The sequence below is a fragment of the Vulpes lagopus genome, chromosome 15 (genome assembly GCF_018345385.1).
Source record: "Vulpes lagopus strain Blue_001 chromosome 15, ASM1834538v1, whole genome shotgun sequence".
NCBI lineage: Eukaryota > Metazoa > Chordata > Mammalia > Carnivora > Canidae > Vulpes > Vulpes lagopus.
Window position 1 is genome coordinate 46,882,146 of NC_054838.1, and position 22,835 is coordinate 46,904,980.

At 38.5% G+C, this 22,835-nt stretch overlaps 1 pseudogene; it reads right to left on the bottom strand.

Moving 5' to 3' along the window:
- Positions 1 to 242: 242 nt before the first annotated feature.
- On the bottom strand, positions 243 to 20,068 carry LOC121476217 (annotated as a pseudogene).
- Between the last annotated feature and the right edge of the window lie 2,767 nt (positions 20,069 to 22,835).

Here is a 22,835-nt window from a genome sequence, read left to right on the forward strand (position 1 = left end):
CACACACATCCAGAAAAGATGGTTATGCCCTAATCTCTACAATCTTTGAATACATTAGCCTGGGGAAGAAATGTTGCAGATTTAATTATGGTTTTACTTAAAATAGTGAGATTATCTTGGTGGAGCCCAATCTAATAACATGAGCTCTTAAAATCCCAGAGCTTTATCTGACTCAAAGCAGAGGGGTAAGGAGACAGATGGAGAAATGAGATAGAGTTGCAGAATGTGAAAGACTTGACCCATTATTGGTTATTTCTGGGTTTGGAGATGGATGAAGGTAGACAGGAGCTAGGGATATGGATGTCATCTGGAAAGTGAGAATTGCTTTGAACCAATAGCCAAGAAATGGAAACCTCAGTCTTAAAACCATGAGAACTTGAATTAGAGCAACCACCTGTATGAGCTTGAAAGAAGGTTTCTTCCTCCAAGCCTCCAAAAGAAGCACCATCCTCCTGACATCTTGGTTTCCACCTTGTGAAACCTGGAACAGAGAACCAGTTGAGTACTGCTGTGCCCAGAGCTCCCACACATTGAAGATAATTAAGGGATATAGTTTTGAACTGCTGAACTTGTGGTAATTTGTATGGTGATAACAGAAGATTAATACACTCATTTAATATATTTTTCTGAAAAAAATATATTTTTCTGTATCCATGCTGTTGATATTTATGAAGCCAGTTAGATTTGGGTAGGAAAAGAGTGACTTTCATTTCCACCTTATAACTCTCCTTTTGAAGTTTACTTTCTGATACTCCTGCTTAAATTTGTTTTCTAAATTAAAAAAAAAGTCTCATTTATTGTTGTTATTATTTATTTATTTATTTATTTATTTATTTATTTATTATATTTAAAATATTTGGGGACAGCTAACTAAGAAATAGCATGGATCAAAGCCATGGGACAAACTTCTATTGTAATACATAGGTTTCTTAGGAGCATTCAGCTATAATACTAGAATATGGAGCCCAACTGTGGCAGACAAACTCTGTAACTTTCATCATCTGAATCTCCTAGTGTTCACATCTTCTAGGCAGTGGGAATTGTGACTTACTTAGGACAAATAGAATAGGATAAAGACAATGGGATGTATGTAATTACATTACATAGATAGTAATGTCTACCTTGCTAGGTGAGACTTTCCTTTGCTAATTTTAAGAAAGCACTCAGACCTGTCAATTAGGAATTTACTGCAGCCTTCAGCCAAGAACTCACAAAATACTAAATACTTCTAGCAGTCATGAGCTTGAAAGCAGGCCATTCCCCAGTCAGACCTTAATGAGATCATATTTTCAGCTAATACCTACATTATAGTTTCACAAAATCTAAGCAAAGTACATAGCTAAGATGTACTCAAAGTCCTGACCAAAAGGAACTGTGAGATAATAAACATGTGCTGCTAAGTTTGTGGCAATATTGTTACACAGCAAAGATAAATACAGTATTCTTATTTAGATTGGTAGTAATGTTAAATGATGCCCACTTCTGCTACTCTAAAGAAATGAAAAGATGAGGACCAATAAAAATGCTTATTAAGCAAATAAATACTTCCATCATGAATTTCCAAAATAATAGAAGTGATAATTATTTTTCCAGATATAATTATTGGTTTTTTTAAAAGATTTTATTTGTTTAATTTAAGAGAGAGAGAAGGAGGGCACAGAAGGACAGTGAGAAGAAGAAACAGATTTCTCTCTGGGCAGGGAGCCCAATGTGGGACTCAGTCCCAGGACACTGTGATCATGATCTGACCCGAAGGCAGACACTTAACTGACTAAGCCACTCAGGTGTCCCTCAGATATAGTTATATGTGGGGCATTTTTTTACATTTTTAGCAGCTGGTATGAATGATATACTTGCTCAGTATATAGTTTTCTTCAGATATGTTTTAAGCCCCAGTAAGTTGTGAGTCTTCAGGGCTGATTTAGTAGGTTAGATAGAAGCTAGCGTGTGGAGTAATAAAGAAATCAGAAGAGGTAGGGCCAAAGACTGAAAGAAGAAAAAGAAAAGCCCAGAGTCATGAAGTAGAGGACTTTGGGAAAAAAATATGATAGATTTTAAATGAAAGGATAGGCATTTTCTCTCACTCCAAAAATCTTCAAAAATAATGATATACTAGGTATGATTTGAAATATTTTGCAAGCCAAATCATTGGAGATGCTAATTTTATATCAAAGATCAAAGATATCTTAGGGTTTATATGCAATCAATCCACAAAGGCATTGCATTTTATTTTTTGGTTAATATGATAATCAATAACTAATTACTTATTTAAAATGTGGCATGCTAGTAGACTAGAATGATATTTAGAGTAAAAAGACCAGATGTTGAGAGATGTCTCTGCCATTTCATAAAAGTGGTTCAAGTTAAATAATATCTCTGGGCCTTAGTTTAACTAATGTATAGAAATATACACACAGGGGTGTACCTAAAAGTCTCAGTCACTTAAGCATCCAACACTTGATTTCAGCTCAAGTGTTGATCTTAGGGTTATAAGTTATAAGGCCCACATTGGGCTGGCTCCACACTTGGCATGGAACCTATTTAACAAAAAGAAAAAGAAAAAGAAAATAAATTCAAAGAAATACAGACAAAATATTAGTTTTACTAGGTTATTTTAAAGATGAGGTGAATAACAGTAAAAGAATACATAAAAGCAAATTAATATGATTAGTGGAAATAACTTAAACTAATCTTAAATATCAATATGATTATCAACCAAAGTGATTTGATTTTGAATTTAAAAAATAACCAAAAATGCTTTATCTGCATTGTTAGTCAATGTGATAAGCAAGTAAGTTTTTTTATTAGGAAAATGTTTTGTCATTTAATATTACTTAGTGCATACACTCAACTTGCAAGGAGGTTGCTAAATAGACTGTCTTTTGCCATCTATATCTTGAAAATGAAAAATATTTAAATGATATCAAATTTTTATGGAACAGTAAAATTTACAGTTAAGCAAAGGAGTGGAAAGACATTTTAGCCATTATTAGAACTTCAGAGTTAAAAGTCTGCTTTGTATATAGGAAAATATCATGATTTCTGGCAGCAAAACAAAACAACACAACATATTCTCATTCATTTTTTATCCTGCCTATGGGATTTTAACATCCTTCTATTTTTGTGTGATTTTTGAAAAATATTACCAAAAAGGAACTTCTCCAGTGACAAAAAGATTTCATGTATTTTGTTGGTGGTTATACATTGTATTTGTAAAAACTTATCAAACTTTACTTGTAAACTTGATAAATTTTATAATTTATAAGTTGTACTTCACTACAGCCAATTTAAAAAAATGAAAGGGTTCTCAGCATTTTCCCCCAAAGGAGAAACATAGTTCAGTCCTATATTTATTTCTTGTTAATAAATTAATTTTCTTGTTTAGTTCAAATTTCACCTGTTTGCATTAACCAAAATTAATATTACATTTTTTAAAAAGTCAAGTGTAAAAGAGTGGAAAACTGGTTAATAGACAATTCAAAAATTGATTGGTAAATGGGAGGGAAAACATGTATGTACTATATATTGAACTTCCTTCTTCCATCAGTCATTACATGTTCCCTATGCCTCAGCCGGTGCCCAATTTGGTTAGGTTTCTTTGCCTGGTAGGTTGCATCAAAATTTCATACTAAAAATATCTGAGTCTTAGTGGTCTTGCCTGTATTGGAACGATATGAAATTCCTATTAATTTACCTTCAAATATGTAAGCATTAAGACAAGCTTCAGAGAATTCCTTGGGTTTCAAATATACTCCTTTATATCATTTTAAAGCAATTGATTTCTAGTTCCAATATATGTGTGTTTCTGGCTCTCTTTCTATTAATTTTTCTTTTCTTTTTCTTAACATTTTATTGAATCATATTGACATACACAAAACTGAACATATTTCATGTGTACAATTTGGTGAGTATGGACATATGCATATAACCATGAAACCATTAACAGGAAGTAATAGATACACCATGACCTCCAAAAGTCCCCTGTGTCCTTTATTGTTGTTGCTGCTGTTTTGTGGTAAGAACACCTAATATGAGAGGCACCTGGGTGGCTCAGTAGATTGAACATCCCACTCTTGATTTTGGTTTGGGTTGTGATCTCAGGGTTATGAGATCAAGCCCTGTGTGGGGCTCTGCACTCAGTGATTAGTGGGGAGTCTGCATCTCCCCTTTTCTGTCTCCCTCTGTCCCTCTCCCCTGCTGTCTCTCTCTCTTTCTCTAATATAAATAAAGTAAATCTTTAAAAAAAAGAGAAGTGTACCATTCTGGTGAGTGATGTCAATAATGGCAAAGATTATGTATGTGGGAATATATGAGAAATCTCTGTACTTTTTCCTCAGTTTTGTTGTAAACCTAAATATGGTATAAAAACATCTTTAAAGAAAAGTTTGCTGATGTTTTAAATTATAAAAAATAAGGCAAGGATAATACTTTATGGTTTTAGTTACCCTTTTGTCATAATTTCTAAAACTATTGAGACACATTTTATATCAGGAAAATAGAAGGTACTCTATATATTTCAAGCATTAAGATTTTGATCTGTTGAAAACAATGAGGCAGCAAAGGTAGAGGAAGGGATCAGGGGATCTATTTTAGGCTAGAGTTCCAACCAGAATTGTTCTCAGGAGCTACCCTGGAACTTCTGTAAATATCACAACCACTCATGTGTTTGGTCAGAACTTAATCCAGAGAATATTAGCTTCTCCTCTGCTTTAGCTTTCCAGATTGTCATTCAGTGCTTCTACTTGGTTGAATCTGGTCTAGAACTTTACTAGAAAAGAGATTCTGGAAAATACAGTTTCTCTATGTTGCAGAAGAAACGTTAATAGGTAGTGGTGGTGATTTTAAGTTTATAACAGACATTTCAGGACATCACCACCAACACACACACACACACACACACACACACACACACACACATATACATATATATCCAGATTTAGGTATAAATCTTTTTATCCCATCCCTGCCTAGATTCTTTTTTTTTTCCTTGCTTCTTTACAGAAGTGACTGGTCTAAGTCGGATGAAAAACTACAGCGTACCAAAAGGGTATATATGGAAGCCTCTCTCGTGCCAGTTGCATCACTTTGCCTTTTAGGTTTTTCCTCTTTACTTTGGATTCTAAAGAGAATTTGGGGGATTGAAAATTAAAATATGAGAAGTAAACAGACTTGAAATTTGCCTTTGTTCTTGCCATGTTGATTTTTATTACATTGAAATTACCTGAAGTTAAATAGAAAAACCTGATTTTTACATACAAAAGAAAATATTTTTTTTCAAAAGAAAACATTTTGTCCTAAAACATTTCCCAAAAGGACACTTCTTATTTTTTTTAAGATTTATTTATTTAGCGGAAGAGAGAGAGAGCCGCCTGAATATGCGGGATTAGCAGAGAGAGAAAATCTTCAAGTAGACTCCCTGTTGAGCACAGAGCTCAATCCTGGGAACTAGGAGATATTGCCCCTAACTGAAACCAAGAATCTGGTGCTTAACCAATTAAGCCACACAGGTGTTCTGGACACCTCTTATTTTTTGAATGACCAATTGACTAAATAAAGTCCCATAACTTGGGTAAGTAGAAAAACAAACACGTAAGTTGAAATAATACTCACTCACTAAATAGCTTCCTGAATATCTCAGTCTGGGTAATTAATACTAGGATTCTGATTTTCAAAATTCCAAGGATTTATTTTTTCTTTCATCTCTGTCTTCTCTTTGCAACCCTAAATCACTTAACTCATTTCAAAAATTCACAAAAGCCTGCAGGAGAAAGAATCAAGTCAAATTAATGTTTCACCAGCAAATTTTTGTGAAAAACTTGCTGTAAACCATACCTTTTGTGCAATGCCACTATTTAATTTCTGTTACTCATTTGGGTCTTCTTGAAACCCAGGAAGAACTATTAATAAAATTATTTCTAATATAGAACAATAGTCCCTCATAGAAAAGACATCCTAATACAATAATCCACAGACTAGCAATAAGAAGTAACATAATTAAAAATACAAAATGTGTTCTACATCATGTTATAGTGATTTTTATTCTAATAGTTAAATTTCAATTCAGAGTGACCTGAAATTCTTCTTAAATGTAGGGCAATGGTTCTCAGCCACAGATAACTCTGCTCCTCCATGGGACAGATATCTCCAGATATCTGGAGATAATTTTAATTGTCACAACTTGCAAATGTGAGGGGGATGAAGGGAGATGGTTACTGGCATCAAATGGGTAGAGATCAGGACTGGTGTTAAACATTGTACAGTGCATCCCAAACAAAAAAAATTAAAAGGCCTTAAATGCCAATAGTGCCAAGTTAAACATCCCAATCTAGGATGATAAAAGGAAATAGCATCAATTGCACCAGTGATATTCTACTTCAGAAATGTTCTTTTTTCTAGACCTTGCACTTGCACAGAAAATTAAAGTATAAAACACAATTTATTTTAAAGTAGGATATAATGTGAAACACAATTAAAGATGACTTTAAAAATTACTAGTATAGGGCAGCCCCGGTGGCTCAGTGGTTTAGCACTGCCTTCGGTGGGGGGTGTGATCCTGGAGACCCAGGATCGAGTACATCAGGTTGTGTGCATGGAGCCTGCTTCTCCCTCTGCCTGTGTCTCTGTCTCTGTCTGTCTGTCTGTCTCTCTCTCTTTCTGTGTCTGTCATGAATAAATAAATAAATAAATAAATAAATAAATAAATAAATAAATAAATATTTTTTAAAAATTACTAGTATATAAATCATTACTACCATATAAAATTAAAATTTCTGTATTTAAGAGAAAGTAAGTATAAAAGATAATATATAGAATTCGACCCTTAAGATCTTTATAGATTTTTCCATGAATTTACCTCAATTTAAACAAATTGTATTATCAAATAATTTTATATTTCATTTTATTATGTATGTCCCTAAGAGACCTCAGTGTACGTTATTCTTTTAAAATACTTTATTTATTTCTTTGACACAGAGTGAGGGCACAAGCAGGGGAAGTAGCAAAGGAGCAGGGAGTCCCATGTGGGCCTCCAACCCAGGGCTCCAGGATCATGACCTGAGCTCAAGGCAGATGCTCAACCTACTGAGCCACCAGGTGCTCCACAAAGTACTTAAAAGAGTCATTAATATTCATAGGCTTTTATGATAGAACAGTCATTATTTTTTAAAGATCTTTATGAAAATATTGGGTAGGTAAGAGGTTATCTAAAAATATGACTGGAGGGATCCCTGGGTGGCGCAGCGGTTTGGCGCCTGCCTTTGGCCCAGGGCGCGATCCTGGAGACCTGGGATCGAATCCCACATCAGGCTCCCGGCGCATGGAGCCTGCTTCTCCCTCTGCCTGTGTCTCTGCCTCTCTCTCTTTCTCTCTGTATGACTATCATAAATAAATAAAATTAAAAAAAATAAATAAAAAATAAAAAATAAAAATATGACTGGAGCACTTCTCTATTATACCCTGACAAAGCTTTTCTTCCAGTTTCAGAGGACCTAACATCTCCAAAGAAATTCTTCCACCATACAATAAAACAATTGCTGCTTGAATTGAATTCAACATTCAATTCAACATTGAATGTTCACACTGCCACCTTTTCAATATGCATCCTTCATGCCTCTGAAATAGAAGAAAAAGGGATACTCTACTTGGGATATTTATCAAGATGATCAACAGGAAATTGGATTTGATTCTACACAAGGAGGAATATATTGTATCTAAAGGATATTGTCCAGCACTGTGAGATCAACTCTTAAAAGTATTTGAAGTTTACAGCAATTAAATACAGAAATGACGCTCAAGGGCTCAGACCTTTTCAAGAATAAAGTTTTGGTCACTCAGGCTTATAAAGAGCGTTGGTAAGATAAAATTATGGTTGAAAGGGCAGCTCAGTGGTTTAGCATCACCTTCAGCCCAGGGTGTGATCCTGGAGACCCAGGGAGCCATGCAGGATCCCTGCATGGAGGCGGTTTCTCCCTCTGCCTGTGTGTCTCTGGACTTCTCTCTCTCTCCCTCTCTCTCTCTCTCTGTCTCTCTCTTTCTCTCTCTCCCCTTTTGTTTCTCATGAATAAATAAATAAAATCTTTTAAAAAATCATGGTTGAGAGCAAAGGTAATATGAAGTAGATAATGAAATTAGAAAGTTACAAGCAAAAACTGCAGTTTTATGGCCAGTTACAAAAACAAAAGGTATAGTAAAAGCTTTTATTTTCTACATTTTCCTCTTTCCTCATTTCCTCTATTTTATACTGTGTTATGTAATGACTGTGGTTCTTTCTATAGCTTATTCCATAGGGTACAGGTTATCCAGTTGGGATTTTGACTGAACAGAGAAGAATGCATGTAATAAACAGATTCCATGTCTAAAGATTTTAGTATCTCCTTTTGGAGTGACAATGAACATACTTATGTTTGCATCAGGGAGATGTTTGCATCATGTAATATAAGAGCTTGTAGATGTTGGTAGTTCCAGAAGGTTATGCATGGGAAGCTATATCCATGTATATGCATGAGAAATATCATAGAAGTGGACCATGGTGAATATGATGAATTGACAAACATAAAATTTGGAGTTCAGGAGTAAGGCAGGGGATACATTTTGGCTGTTTTGGTTGTTACTGATAGCTTTTCAAATGAGAAGGCAGTGTTCTCAGATTGCAAAAATAGCTCCCTTGAGCTATTTTTACCTGTTTTTTTTTTTTTTTTTTGACTTGGTGTAATAGTTAATTTTATATGTCAACCTGTTTGGGTCATGGGATACCCAGACATTTTGTTAAACAGTATTCTGGATGTATCTGTGAGGATACTTGTGGATGAGATTAGTATTTGAATTGATAGAGTGGGTAAAGCAAATTGCCCTTTCTAATGTCTGTGGGCCTCATCCAATCAGTTGAAGACCTTAAAAGTACAAAAGTCAATCATTCCTGAAGGAGAGAGATTTCCTCCTGCCTAAGCTGTGATCATGGATTTTTCCTGATTTCAAACTTGAACCATGAAAACATTGGCTTTTCCTGGGTCTTGAACCTGCCAGCTTGCAAACTAAAACTGTGCCATCGGCTTTCCTAGGTCTACAGGTTGCTGGCTCATCCTAAAGATCTTGGGACTTGTCAACCTTCCTAACTGTGTGAGCTAATTCTGTTATAAATCTCTCTCTCTCTCCACACGCACACGCGCGCGCACACACACACACCTATATATACATCCTAATTGCTTATTGATTCTGTTTTTCTGGAGAACATTGGCTAATACACTTGGATTCAGAATCTATAAAGAACACATCAAAATCAACACCCCAAAAATAAATGATCCAGGTAAGAAATGGGCAGAAAATATGAATAGACATTTCTCCAAAGACTAACAGACACATACAAAAATGTTCAACATCACTCATCATCAGGGAAATATAAATCAATGCCACAATGAGATGTCACCTCAAACTCTGCAGGATGGCTAAAATTAACAACTAAGAAAGAATTTTTGCTAGCAAGGATGTGGAGAAAGGGAAACTCTTTTGCACTGTTGGTGGGAATGCAAACTGGTACAGACACTGTAGAAAACAGTATGGAAGTTTCTCAAAAAGTTAGAAACCAAATTACCCTCTGACGCAACAATTGCACTACCAAGTGTTTATCCAAAGGACACAAAAATGCTGATTTGAAGGGGCATGTGCACCCCAGTGTTTATAGCAACACTGTCAACAATAGCCAAGTTATAGAAAGAGCCAACATGTCCATCGACCAATTAATGGATGAAGAAGGTGTGATATATATAATTGAATATTTCAGCCATCAAAAAGAATGAGATCTTGCCATTTTCATAAATGTAGATGGAGCTAGAACATAAAGACTCTTAACTCTGGGAACAGAACTAGGGGAGGGTGGAAGGGGAGAACTAGGTGGGGGTGACTGGGTGACGGGCACTGAGGGGGGCACTTGACGGGATGAGCACTGGGTGTTATTCTGTATGTTGGCAAATTGAACACCAATAAAAAATAAATTTATTATAAAAAAAACAAAAAAATGTAGATGGAGCTAGAGTGTATTATACTAAATGAAATAAATCAGAGAAGACGAATATCATATGATTTCACTCATATGTGGAATTTAAGAAACAAAATAGATGAACATAGGGGATGGGAAGGAAAACTAAAATAAGCTAAAAGCAGAGAGGGAGGCAAAACATAAGAGATTCTGAACTATAAAGAACAAACTGAAGGTTGCTATAGGAGAGGAAGATGGGGGGGTGCATTAAATGAGTAATGGGCACTAAGAAGGGCAGTGTTGGGATGAGCACTGGCTGTTATATTTAAGTGATGAATCACCAAATTCTACCCTGGAAGCCAATACTACACTATATATTAACTAACTTGAGTTTAAATAAAATAATAATAATATAAATAATAGAAATTATCAAAGGCAAATTTAATTTTTTATCAGCACTTCCAATACTTTTTAGGCGGTTTAGTAATCTATTGTTAATCTTTTTTTAAAGATTTTATTTATTGATTTATGACAGACAGACAGAGAGAGAGAGAGAGAGGCAGAGACACAGACAGAAGGAGAAGCAGGCTCCATGCAGGGAGCCTGATGCTGGACTTAATCCCGGGACCCCAGGATCACGCCCTGATCTAAAGGCAGACGCTCAACCACTGAGCCACCCAGGTGTCCCTAAAAATTAATCTTTTTATGCATAAACTAGACAGAATAGATTCTCTTCTGTGAAACTTAACTCTGGATTATATAAATGAATGTCTAAAATTGTCTTCTTTCCACCCTTAGGCTTGGTTAAATGTTTAGTTAATTGATTGTATGCTTTTATGTTGGAAATAATACTCCCTGATAATTTTGAGGCTTTGTCCCATTTCTCCCTTTCTTCTAGTCCTATTATACATATGGTTCTACTAGGATAGTAATGTTTTGATCTTTTCTTTTCTTTTCTTTTCTTTTCTTTCTTTTTCTTTTCTTTCTTTTCTTTCTTTTCTATTCTTTCTTTCTTTCTTTCTTTCTTCTTTCTTCTTTCTTTCTTTCTCTTTTTTCACTTTTCTTTCTGTCTTGTTATGGATGATTTCTATACCTGTGTTTCTGAGTCAATTGTTTTTCTCTTCTGCAGTACATAATCTGCTATAAATCAATCCAGTGAAATTTTCATTTCATATATTTATTTGTCATTTGGAAGTTCATTTGTTTCTTCAACTAAACATATCAATTGTCTCACTCTGATATTTGTAATTTTCTTTAAATCTTTGAGCATATTTGTTAGAACTATTTGAAATTCTTTGTCTTCTAGTTTAATTGTTTTATTCACATTAACATTATGTTGTAGAGTATCTGAATAATATTATCTTCTCTTAAGAGTACTAACTTTGTTAGGAGGCATTTAAAATTATGAGGATCAGCTTGGTCACTATATTGGCTCAGTTATGAAATAAACATTACTGTAGAAGGTGCAAACTACTAAGATCTCTGGCTAACCACTGAATGTCTCAGGTATTCATGGTGGGTTCTCCAATTTCATGAGCTAGAAGTTGAACATCTCCTGACCTTGACTGTGTTCTGATAATTATTGATGTTGTTCTTTGCCAAGACTTGTTGAATTTCACAATTTACAGACACTGGTTTTCACTCAATAAAAGAATAAAGAGAAAATGTGTGCCAATTTCTTCTATGCTGTGTCATGTTATTCACTCCACTAAATTACTGCATATCACAAATTCAGTGGACTACCTATTCCTTCCCCACAAATACCAACCTCTCCCTCCTATATTGGCTGTTTTCTTTTTTTTTAAGATTTATTTATTTATTGAGAGACACACAGCGAGAGGCAGAGACACAGGCAGAGGGAGAAGCAGGATCCCCACAGGGATCCCGATGTGGGACTTGATCCCAGACCTCAGGATCACACCCTGAGCCAAAGGCAGATGCTCAAATGCTGATCCACCCAGGCATCCCTATTGCCTGTTTTCTATAATAAAATCTGTAATTATTTTTCCAACTTTTGGTATTTTCCTTCTAAGATTGTAAAATATTTTCCTCCATAAGGATGCCTTTAAGTTAAATTTTTATTGAATTTATTTACCTTTTTATGACCCTTAGATTTGAATTTAACAAAATCTCCTTTCCAAAATAACTAAAATTGTCAATTTGTTTTAATATATTTTACTTCCTTTTTTATATTTATGTATTTCATTTAAAATGTTTCCTGATATTCTTTGTGAGACATGAACCCAATTTATTTTCCTAAGATTACTAATTGCCTCTTCAACACCATTTATTAAACACTTTGTTACCCATCTCCAAGCATGAGAAACCTCTTTTTTTTAATTTATTTTTTATTACTGTTCAATTTGCCAACATATAGAATAACACCCAGAGCTCATCCTATCAAGTGCCCCCCTCAGTGCCCATCACCCAGTCACACCCGCCCCCACTCACCTCCCCTTACCCTACCCCTAGTTTGTTTCCCAGCGGTAGGAGTCTCTCATGTTCTGTCTGATATTTCTGATATTTCCCACTCATTTTTTCTCCTTTCTCCATTATTCCCTGTCATTATTTTTTATATTCCCCAAATGAATGAGACCATATAATGTTTCTCCTTCTCCGATTGAGTTATTTCACTCAGCATAATACCCTCCAGCTCCATCCACATCGAAGCAAAGGGTGCATATTTGTCGTTTCTAATGGCTGAGGAATATTCCATTGTATACATAGACCACATCTTCTTTATCCATTCATCTTTCGATGGACAACGAGGCTCCTTCCACAGTTTGGCTATTGTGGACATTGCTGCTAGAAACATCGGGGTGCAGGTGTCCTGGCGTTTCATTGCATCTGTATCTTTGGGGTAAATCCCCAGCAGTGCAATTGCTGGGTCGTAGGGCAGGTCTATTTTTAACTCTTTGAGGAACCTCCACACAGTTTTCCAGAGTGGCTGCACCAGTTCACATTCCCACCAACAGTGCAAGAGGGTTAACCTTTCTCCACATCCTCTCCAACATTTGTGGTTTCCTGCCTTGTTAATTTTCCCCATTCTCACTGGTGTGAGGTGGTATCTCATTGTGGTTTTGATTTGTATTTCCCTGATGGCAAGTGATGCGGAGCATTTTCTCATGTGATTTTTGGCCATATCTATGTCTTCCTCTGTGAGATTTCTGTTCATGTCTTTTGCCCATTTCATGATTGCATTGTTTGTTCTTTGGTGTTGAGTTTAATAAGTTCTTTGTAGATCTTGGATACTAGCCCTTTATCTGATACGTCATTTGCAAATATCTTCTCCCATTCTGTAGGTTGTCTTTTAGTTTTGTTGACTGTTTCTTTTGCTGTGCAAAAGCTTCTTATCTTGATGAGGTCCCAATAGTTCATTTTTGCTTTTGTTTCTTTTGCCTTCGTGGATGTATCTTGCAAGAAGTTACTGTGGCCGAGTTCAAAAAGGGTGTTGCCTGTGTTCTCCTCTAGGATTTTGATGGAATCTTGTCTCACATTTAGATCTTTCATCCATTTTGAGTTTATCTTTGTGTTTGGTGCAAGAGAGTGGTCTAGTTTCATTCTTCTGCACGTGGATGTCCAATTTTCCCAGCACCATTTATTGAAGAGACTGTCTTTTTTCCAGTGCATAGTCTTTCCTCCTTTGTTGAATATTAGTTGACCATAAAGTTGAGGGTCCACTTCTGGAATCTCTATTCTGTTAAATTGATCTATGTGTCTGTTTTTGTGCCAGCACCACACTGTCTTGATGACCACAGCTTTGTAGTACAACCTGAAATCTGGCATTGTGATGCCCACAGCTATGGTTTTCTTTTCTAAAATTCCCCTGGCTATTCCGGGTCTTTTCTGATTCCACACAATCTTATGATAATTTTTTCCTACTCTCTGAAGGAACTCCTTGGTATTTTGATAGGGATTGCATTAAATGTGTAAATTCTCCTATGTAGCATTGACATTTTCACAATATTAATTCTGCCAATCCATGAGCATGGAATATTTTTCCATCTCTTTGTGTCTTCCTCAATTTCTTTCAGAAGTGTTCTATAGTTTTTAGGGTATAGATCCTTTACCTCTTTGGTTAGGTTTATTCCTAGGGATCTTATGCTTTTGGGTGCAATTGTAAATGGGATTGACTCCTTAATTTCTCTTTCTTCAGTCTCATTGTTAGTGTATAGTAATCCCACGGATTTCTGGGCATTGACTTTGTATCCTTCCATGCTACCAAATTGCTGTATGAGTTCTAGCAATCTTGGGGTGGAGTCTCTTGGGTTTTCTATGTAGAGTATCATGTCATCGGCGAAGAGGGAGAGTTTGACTTCTTCTTTGCCAATTTGAATGCCTTTTATCTCTTTTTGTTGCCTGACTGCTGAGGCTAGGACTTTTAGTACTATGTTGAGTAGCAGTGGTGAGAGTGGACATCCCTGTCTTGTTCCTGATCTCAGGGGAAAGGCTCCCAGTGCTTCCCCAGTGAGAATGATTATTTGCTGGGGGCTTTTGGTAGATGGCTTTTAAGATGTTGAGGAATGTTGCCTCTATCCCTACACTCTGTAGAGTTTTGATCAGGAATGGATGCTGTATTTTGTCAAATGCTTCTTCTGCATCTATTGAGAGGATCATATGGTTCTTGTTTTTTCCTTTGCTGATATGATGAATCACGTTGATTGCTTTATGAGTAGTGAACAAGCCTTGCATCCTGGGGATAAATCCTTCTTGGTCATGGTGAATAATGTTCTTAATGTATTGTTGCATCCTATTGGCTAGTATATTGTTGAGAATTTTAAGGTGATGCTGGCCTCATAGAACGAATTTGGAAGTACTCCATCTCTTTCTATCTTTCCAAACAGCTTTAGTAGAATAGGTATGGTTTCTTCTTTAAACGTTTGATAGAATTCCCCTGGGAAGCCATCTGGCCCTGGACTCTTGTGTCTCGGGAGGTTTTTGATGACTGCTTCAATTTCCTCCCTGGTTATTGGCCTGTTCATGTTTTCTCTGTCTTCCTGTTCCAGTTTTGGTAGTTTGTGGATTTCCAGGAATGCGTCCATTTCTTCTAGATTGCCTAATTTATTGGCATATAGCCGCTCATAATATGTTTTTAAAATCGTTTGTATTTCCTTGGTGTTGTTAGTGATCTCTCCTTTCTCATTCATGACTTTATTAATTTGAGTCTTCTCTCTCTTCTTTTTAATAAGGCTGGCTAATGGTTTATCTATCTTATTAATTCTTTCAAAGAACCAACTCCTGGTTTTGTTGATCTGTTCCACAGTTCTTCTGGTCTCTATTTCATTCAGTTCTGCTCAAATCTTTATTAACTCTCTTCTTGTGCTGGGTGTAGGATCTATTTGCTGTTTTTTCTCTAGCTCCTTTAGGGCTAAGGTTAACTTTTGTTTGAATTCTTTCCAGTTTTTGAGGGATGCTTGTATTGCAATGTATTTCCCTCCCAGGACTGCTTTTGCTGTATCCTAAAGATTTTGAACGGTTGTGTCTTCATTCTAATTAATTTCCATGAATCTTTTTAATTCTTCCTTAATTTCCTGGTTGACAGTTTCATCTTTTAGCAGGATGGTCCTTAACCTCCAGGTGTTTGAAATCCTTCCAAACCTCTTCTTGTGATTTAGTTCTAATTTCAAGGCATTATGGTCTGAGAATATGCAGGGGACGATCCCAATCTTTTGGTATCAGTTAAGACCTCATTTGTGGCCCAGTATTGATCTATTCTGGAGAAAGTTCTATGTGCACTTGAGAAGAATGTGTATTCAGTTGAGTTTGGATGTAAAGTTCTGTAGATATCTGTGAAATCCATCTGGTCCAGTGTATCATTTAAAGCTCTTGTTTCTTTGGGGATGTTGTATTCAGAAGACCTATGGAGTGTAGAAAGCGCTAGATTGAAGTCACCAAGTATAAGTGTCATGTGGAAGGTGATGCAGCAGTTCTTCACAGAGCACTGTAGGGAGGCCCCAAACTTCTTGTTGCAGATGGTACACACCAGCATCCACCCAGTGCTGGGGATGTGAGACACCTTCTTCATGGGTTCCATCTTATCGGGGCTGCCAATGGTCACCTCATGGATCCACAGAGCACAGCTGACATGGAGCCACTTGGTGGCAATGCTGGTAGGCTTCATCGCTCCACCTTTCTTGGGACACAGCAAACACTTTGGCTGAACCCCGAGGGCCCATGTTTGGCAGAGCAAACTGCCCTCCGGGACCTTGAGGATTCCGTATCAGGCCTGGTGCACACAGGTGTTGCATTTGTCACAGAACAGCATCTCATTGTCGTCCTCACCGTCAGGTGACTGGCACACATCACCGACAACGTCTTCATCGTATTTGATCCCCAGGCCTTCCTCAGTCTCTATAGTATGATTCACACTGTCCTAGCACCGCTGCCCAAATTCCTCGAGGACCCTTTCCATGGTGTATTCATCTAATTCAGGCATCCCCATCTCCTTAAATTCCTCATTCGTCAGCTCCTGGCACCCAGCATCCATGTCGTTGGGGTCGTAATGACACCCTCTGTCGCCCGGCGTCTGGATATCGACTCAGCCCAAGTCTGGAGGCCCGGAGCCCGGCGACACCATGTGTTTCTTGGGCCTGATGAACATGAGGGTCTGTCTTCAGACACGAGCCTGGCCGCCCGCTGAGGGATGGTCCCAGCGCTCGCTGGCACCTGAACCCCTTCCCCACTCCTGTCTCCAGGGCTCTGCCCACACGTCGTGCTCCTCTGGGTTCAGCTGACGGGAGTCAGGCAGCTGCACGGCGGCGATCCCGTCCGTCCTAAACGCCTCCGTAGGTTTTCGATCTCCATGTCCGGAGCACTGCCGCGTCGGGTGCTGGGGTCGGGAAGTCTGTGACCAGGTGGTGGAGCGGCTGCCGCGTGTCGGATCCTCGGTGCTGCTGGGAAGGCGACCTCGCTTCGTGCCTGCCCTGGGAGCAGCGCCGCGGCAGCCCCTGTCACAGGACGCCGTCCGCGGGGAGGCGGCGCGACCCACCAACGAACGGCTGCGGACGCCCGCCAGGACCGGCCGGGACGGCGACGGGCTCCGGGCGTTCCCGGGCGGGGCGGGGCGGGGCGGGGGGGTGCGGGGGGCGGCGTGGGGGGCGTGGGGGGGGGCGGCGCGGGGGTCGGGGGGCGGCGTGGGGGGCGTGGGGGGGGGCGGCGCGGGGGGGCGGCGCGGGGGTCGGGGGGCGGCGTGGGGGGCGCGGGGGAGGCAGCACGACCCACCAACGAACGGCTGCGGACGCCCGCCAGGACCGGCCGGGACGGCGACGGGCTCCAGGCGTTCCCGGGCGGGGCGGGGCGGGGGGGTGCGGGGGGCGGCGTGGGGGGCGTGGGGGGGGCGGCGCGGGGGGGCGTGGGGGGGCGGCGCGGGGGTCGGGGGGCGGCGTGGGGGGCGCGGGGGAGGCAGCACGACCCACCAACGAACGGCTGCGGACGCCCGCCAGGACCGGCCGGGACGGCGACGGGCTCCAGGCGTTCCCGGGCGGGGCGGGGCGGGGGGGGTGCGGGGGGCGGCGTGGGGGGCGTGGGGGGGGGCGGCGCGGGGGGGCGTGGGGGGGCGGCGCGGGGGTCGGGGGGCGGCGTGGGGGGCGCGGGGGAGGCAGCACGACCCACCAACGAACGGCTGCGGACGCCTGCCAGGACGGGCCGGGACGGCGACGGGCTCCCGGCGTTCCGGGGCGGGGCGGGGGGCGCGGGGGGGCGGCGCGGGGGGCCTGGCGTCCCTGCCCCGGAGCTCCCCACGCCCGCCCCTCGAGGAGGGGGAGCTGACGCCTCGGCCGCCGCCCGTCCCCACCCGGAGCCGCCCCGCGCCAACGCCGGGGGCGTCCTACAAAGGTCGGCCCCGGGGCCCCCAGCGGCTGCCCCGGTGCGGCGGAGGCTCGGTCCTGGGCTCCCCGCCCCTCCCCCGCCACCCCCCGCCGCTCACCTATCCAGAAACCTCTTTTTAATTCGACTTAACACCTGCAGTTCTGTGCTCTGACTTTCTCAATCTAGACTGTAAGTTCCTAGATAAATAGTAATTTATTCTATATAATACACTCTGTATATTTATCCTAAATAATATGTAGTAAATAGAAATCTCTCAATAATTACTCACCAAAAAATAAAAGCTTTCGTATTTATTTATATGCACAGAAAGTAATCTATTATTAATCTAAGTATCGTTCATTGATTCTAACACATGACAGTAACATAGAATTATAAACTCTCAGGAGGCCCGGGTGGCTCAGCAGTTGAGGGTCTGCCTTTGGCTCAGGAGGGACCGCAGCGTCCCAGGATCCAGCCCCACGTCAGGCTCCCTGCATGGCGTCTGCTTCTCCCTTGGCCTGGGTCTCTACCCCTCTCTCCGTGTGTCTCTCATGAATAAATAAATAAAATAAAATAAAATAAAATAAAAAAGAATTATAAACTCTCAGAAAAGAAAATGTTAGTTAAAATAATGTCCAATGAGAGTTTATTACTTGGACTTCATTATGTATTTACATTTTTATACAAGGATTTTATCATTTCTGTGCAAACATAACAAAAAGAAAATATAAACAAAATAAATTGTTTAAGGGAGGGGCCAGCAAACATTTTCTGTAAGGAGACAGATAACAAACACTTTAGACTTTGCCATAGGCTTTGGGTACAACTGCTCAAAGCTGCCATTATAGCAAAAGACAATCACGGACATAACTGCAAACCAATAGACATACTGCATTCTACTAAAATTTTATTTTCAAAAACAAATGGCATCTTGAAGTGAATTATGGACTATATTCACCCAACTCCTTAGGTAAGCATAATTCCAAAAACATTTTGCAATCAGATTCCAAATCTTCACAATTATCTTTGACTCAGGGTCATCAATACTTATGTTTTCTATACAATATCATCTTTCAGTACATTAAAATGCTTTTGAAATAGCATTGTTTCAAAAAATGTCTTATATGTTCTCAAGCAACACTGTGCAATAAGAATATAGTATGAGCCATTTATGTAATTTTGAAATGTAAAACGGATTAATTTAATGGTATCATAGTTTAATTCAGTGTATCTAAATTTTTCATTCCATTATGTAATAAATATAGACATTATTAATGCTACATTGTATATTTTTACAGACACATTTTTGAAATTTGGTGAATATTTTACACTTACATCATATCATCATTTATACCAACTGCATTTCATTTAAAATGTTCATTTTCCACATGCTGATGATGGTTACACTCCTACAACATAAGTCTAAAGGACATTCCTTCAAGTCTCTCATTCAAATTCTGTGAATTTTAAGGGTTTTATTTTCCCCCAAAGTATCCAGTGGACATTTTTGTTGTTGTTTTTTGTTTGTTCATTTTGTTTTTTTCAGAAATAAGCAGGAACTTCTGTTTATTGCTAAAATTGTTCTTTGGGCAGCCTGAGTTGCTCAACAGTTTAGTGCCTCCGTCGGCCCTAAAGCGGTTTAGTGCCGCCTTCACCGCCCCCCCCCACCCCGGGTGTGATCCTGGGGACCCAGGATGGAGTCCCACGTCGGGCTCCCTGCATGGAGCCTGCTTCTCCCTCTGCCTGTGTCTCTGCCTCTCTCTCTCTCTCTCTCTCTCTCTTTCTGTGTCTCTCAATAAATAAATAATATCTTTAAAAAAAATTGTTCTTAAATGCTTCAGTGACTGAATCCTTGAGGAATGCAATTGCCTGGGCATGCTATGAGATATAAAATTATTATACAACAGCCATCAAGATAACAGCTATTTTCAGATGTCCTTTACTCAGAGATTTAATGTGTAAACAATTCTGCTGCTTAAATTTATAAGATACTGTAGTTAATTCCCAAAGAAATGGAAGACGGAGATTGGATTTAATCTGTCTCTTTTCTTTCTTTTCTCTCAATATGTGAAATGTATGCATATGTAGTATTCTCACATGCATAAATGTGTGTGGTACATGTGTGCATTCACACATGCATGGGTAAGAGAAAGAGAGAGAAAGAAAAAAATATATATAATTATTTTATTTTATTTTTGATATAGGCTAAACAGGAGGATAAAATTTGGGGAAAATGCCAGTTTGCTCAAAAGAGATAATGGTAATATAACTGTCTCCTCTTAATCACCACATTATCGCCAGTCGTCTTTATCTCCTGGATCTTATTTTTCCAACCTAAAAGTATTATTAACTGTACTTTTCACTATAAGGATCTTTTATTAACACATTAAAGCAATTGGTAAGTTAACTGCGTGAAACACAACTGCATTCATAGAAGGACCCCACACAAAATTACAAGTAAATGCTTTAATTCAGTATTAATGGGAGTTCCTGGAATGACAGGATGTGATATCAGCCAGAGGTAAATAGAATTCTAGCCAAACAAGAGCTGTGAGCACGCTTTAATCAGATTCTCCAACTGAGATTCATATGTTTAAAAGTTGATATATACTGGAAACTTTCAACAGAGCAGACTGGAATGAGCTTTGAGATTTGAGCTGTTGAGTTTGTTGCTGTAATTACTATAAGGGATAAAGAGAGGTAGGAAGATGTTAAAATATTTTTTCTTGGTTCTTTTAGTTCAAACAGAGCAATAAGTTTTCAAACAATTTTTTTCTGCCTTACATTTGGACTCTTCCTTTGACACTTGAGGCTTTTATTTTTTTTGCTGGTGATTCAGCCAAATCAATGTAGCATATACACTTAAAGGTCAACAACAAATTATTGAAATACATGGTCATTTTCATACATATTTTAGGATTTGTATTCCAGTACATTTTCTGTATCTTATATAAAATGTGATTAGTAAAATTTTCCACTTATCTTTGAGTGAACCAATTTCTTTGTCTTTGCTTAGAACTCTTTATAAAGGGAAAAGGGGAAAATGTCTCCTATGAAAATCATTATAAAATTATGAGTAAAATTGTTTGAAAAGAAACCTTAGATATCCTCTGCTCAAAGGGATTGTAAAAAGTTCAAATTTGCAGTGAAGTTATGGCTTCCATCATGCTAGTAGAGGAGAATAAATCTCACCCTTGGTATCAATGTATCTAAGTATTTGAAGTTGACATTTTGAGATAACTCCTGTCAGTAGCTGCCATCTATATTCAGAGTTTCTCGTACCAGAGTATGAATTTGCTCCTACTGACACTTTGGTTCTATGCTTACCTTATGACCAGAAGATCAGTTGGGAGAATGAGAAAAGATTCTTCCACTTGAACACAAATCCACTCAACTCAGTTTATCCAGCAAATACCCCAGGCTCTGATATGCCCATAGTATAACCCGAAAATGAGGGACTTATTTATATCTCTTCATATCTTATTGAGTCTCTTATCTTGTTGATCTATTAATTGTAGTACTATCTTTTCCACATGAATATTTTCTCTAACTTAAATTGTGTAACATTGTGGAATTACTCCTGAATTCCAGTGGACCAGATTGGTGGCAACTATTTTTAAGGACCTATGTTGCAGCATGAGTGGTTCCACTAAAGGATATGCATGACATCTTTCCATAGCAAAACATATTTGAAGAAAATAAGAACATTTAAGATCTGAAACATGAGAGCATTAAGGATATTGATGTTTTGTTTAGCATTTCTGGTTCTTCAGATGTCTTTTAAAAAATAGGGTAAAAAGTGGAACATATGTTGTATGGGCCCATCAGTCAATTAAATTGTTTGCTGCTTTAATTTGAGCTTAATGTTATTCTGTTTATATAAATTGAAAATTGTGGGTTATAAAAATTATGTTAACCATATGGATAATTTTGTACTTAATCCTATGACATCTGTCTGTACCTTATACTTGTATGGAAGGGTATGAAAGAGGGAAGCTACTTATTAAAGCCCTTTAGGCCATGTTCAATTTAATTATGTCAGGGATCATTACGATTTACATAGAGTGTATGTAAGTATATACATACGTAACACCTGGTGCTTCTTGAGGTTAACTAAATGTGGTAAAAATATACTGGGAGTTTTCTTGGAAGTATACTATAATTTTTTACCTATCTTTATTTTCGTACTACAAAGAAATAAAGAAATAACAGTCACAATAATATTTAAATCTTTAGAAAATTAATACCAACAGAACCAAATCCTATCTTCTTTTTCAAATATTTTGCAATCAGGCACCACCACTTATGCCAACAATAACAATAAATAGTAATGAATTTTTGCATTTTCAATCAACGTTGCATGACTGATTTAAACTCTGCAACTGCATGAGTAAGTATTCCTGGTATTCATCCAGAAGACCACAGAAAGGTCTAGTCTAGTTGAAAACCCCCCTTTTTTTTTGCCAATAGGTAAGAGAAAGATTTGTGAGTCTAATTACCTTCATCTTTACGTTTCTTGATCAAACACAGATTCCAAATCAAGGCTTTGCCATTAATTTCAAAAACTTTAATGAGAAAATGCTAGTAAGTTTTACAATCTATGCTTCATATTCTTTGCATTACCTAAGATGAATCAGCACCTGCAGCCATAGGAAGATTTTTAGGACATTCTGACAGAGAAAAAGAAATAATGAAAACCAAAATAAGACCTGGACTACAGTAGAAGAATTTATTTAGTGATTGTTCTCCTCTTGCGGTAGTTTCTATTATTCATTTGCTGATCAAAATATTTTGGCTGGGGTTCAACTCCTTGCTTAAACATAATTTCAAGGAAGAAAAGAAATTCTATTGAATCAGGGATTTATCACTGGCAAAGCATTTAAAAAATAAAATGAAAATTAAAAGAACTGGGGGTCTACCAAACCCTTGAGCAAAGCTACACTCAATGTTACTCTGTCTAACCTTGGATCAGTTTATTTGAATATCAACTCCCTTATAATATGGCCTTCTGAGATGACAAAATGAAGTCATAGATTCAAGCTAATCTCACCAAAGATTC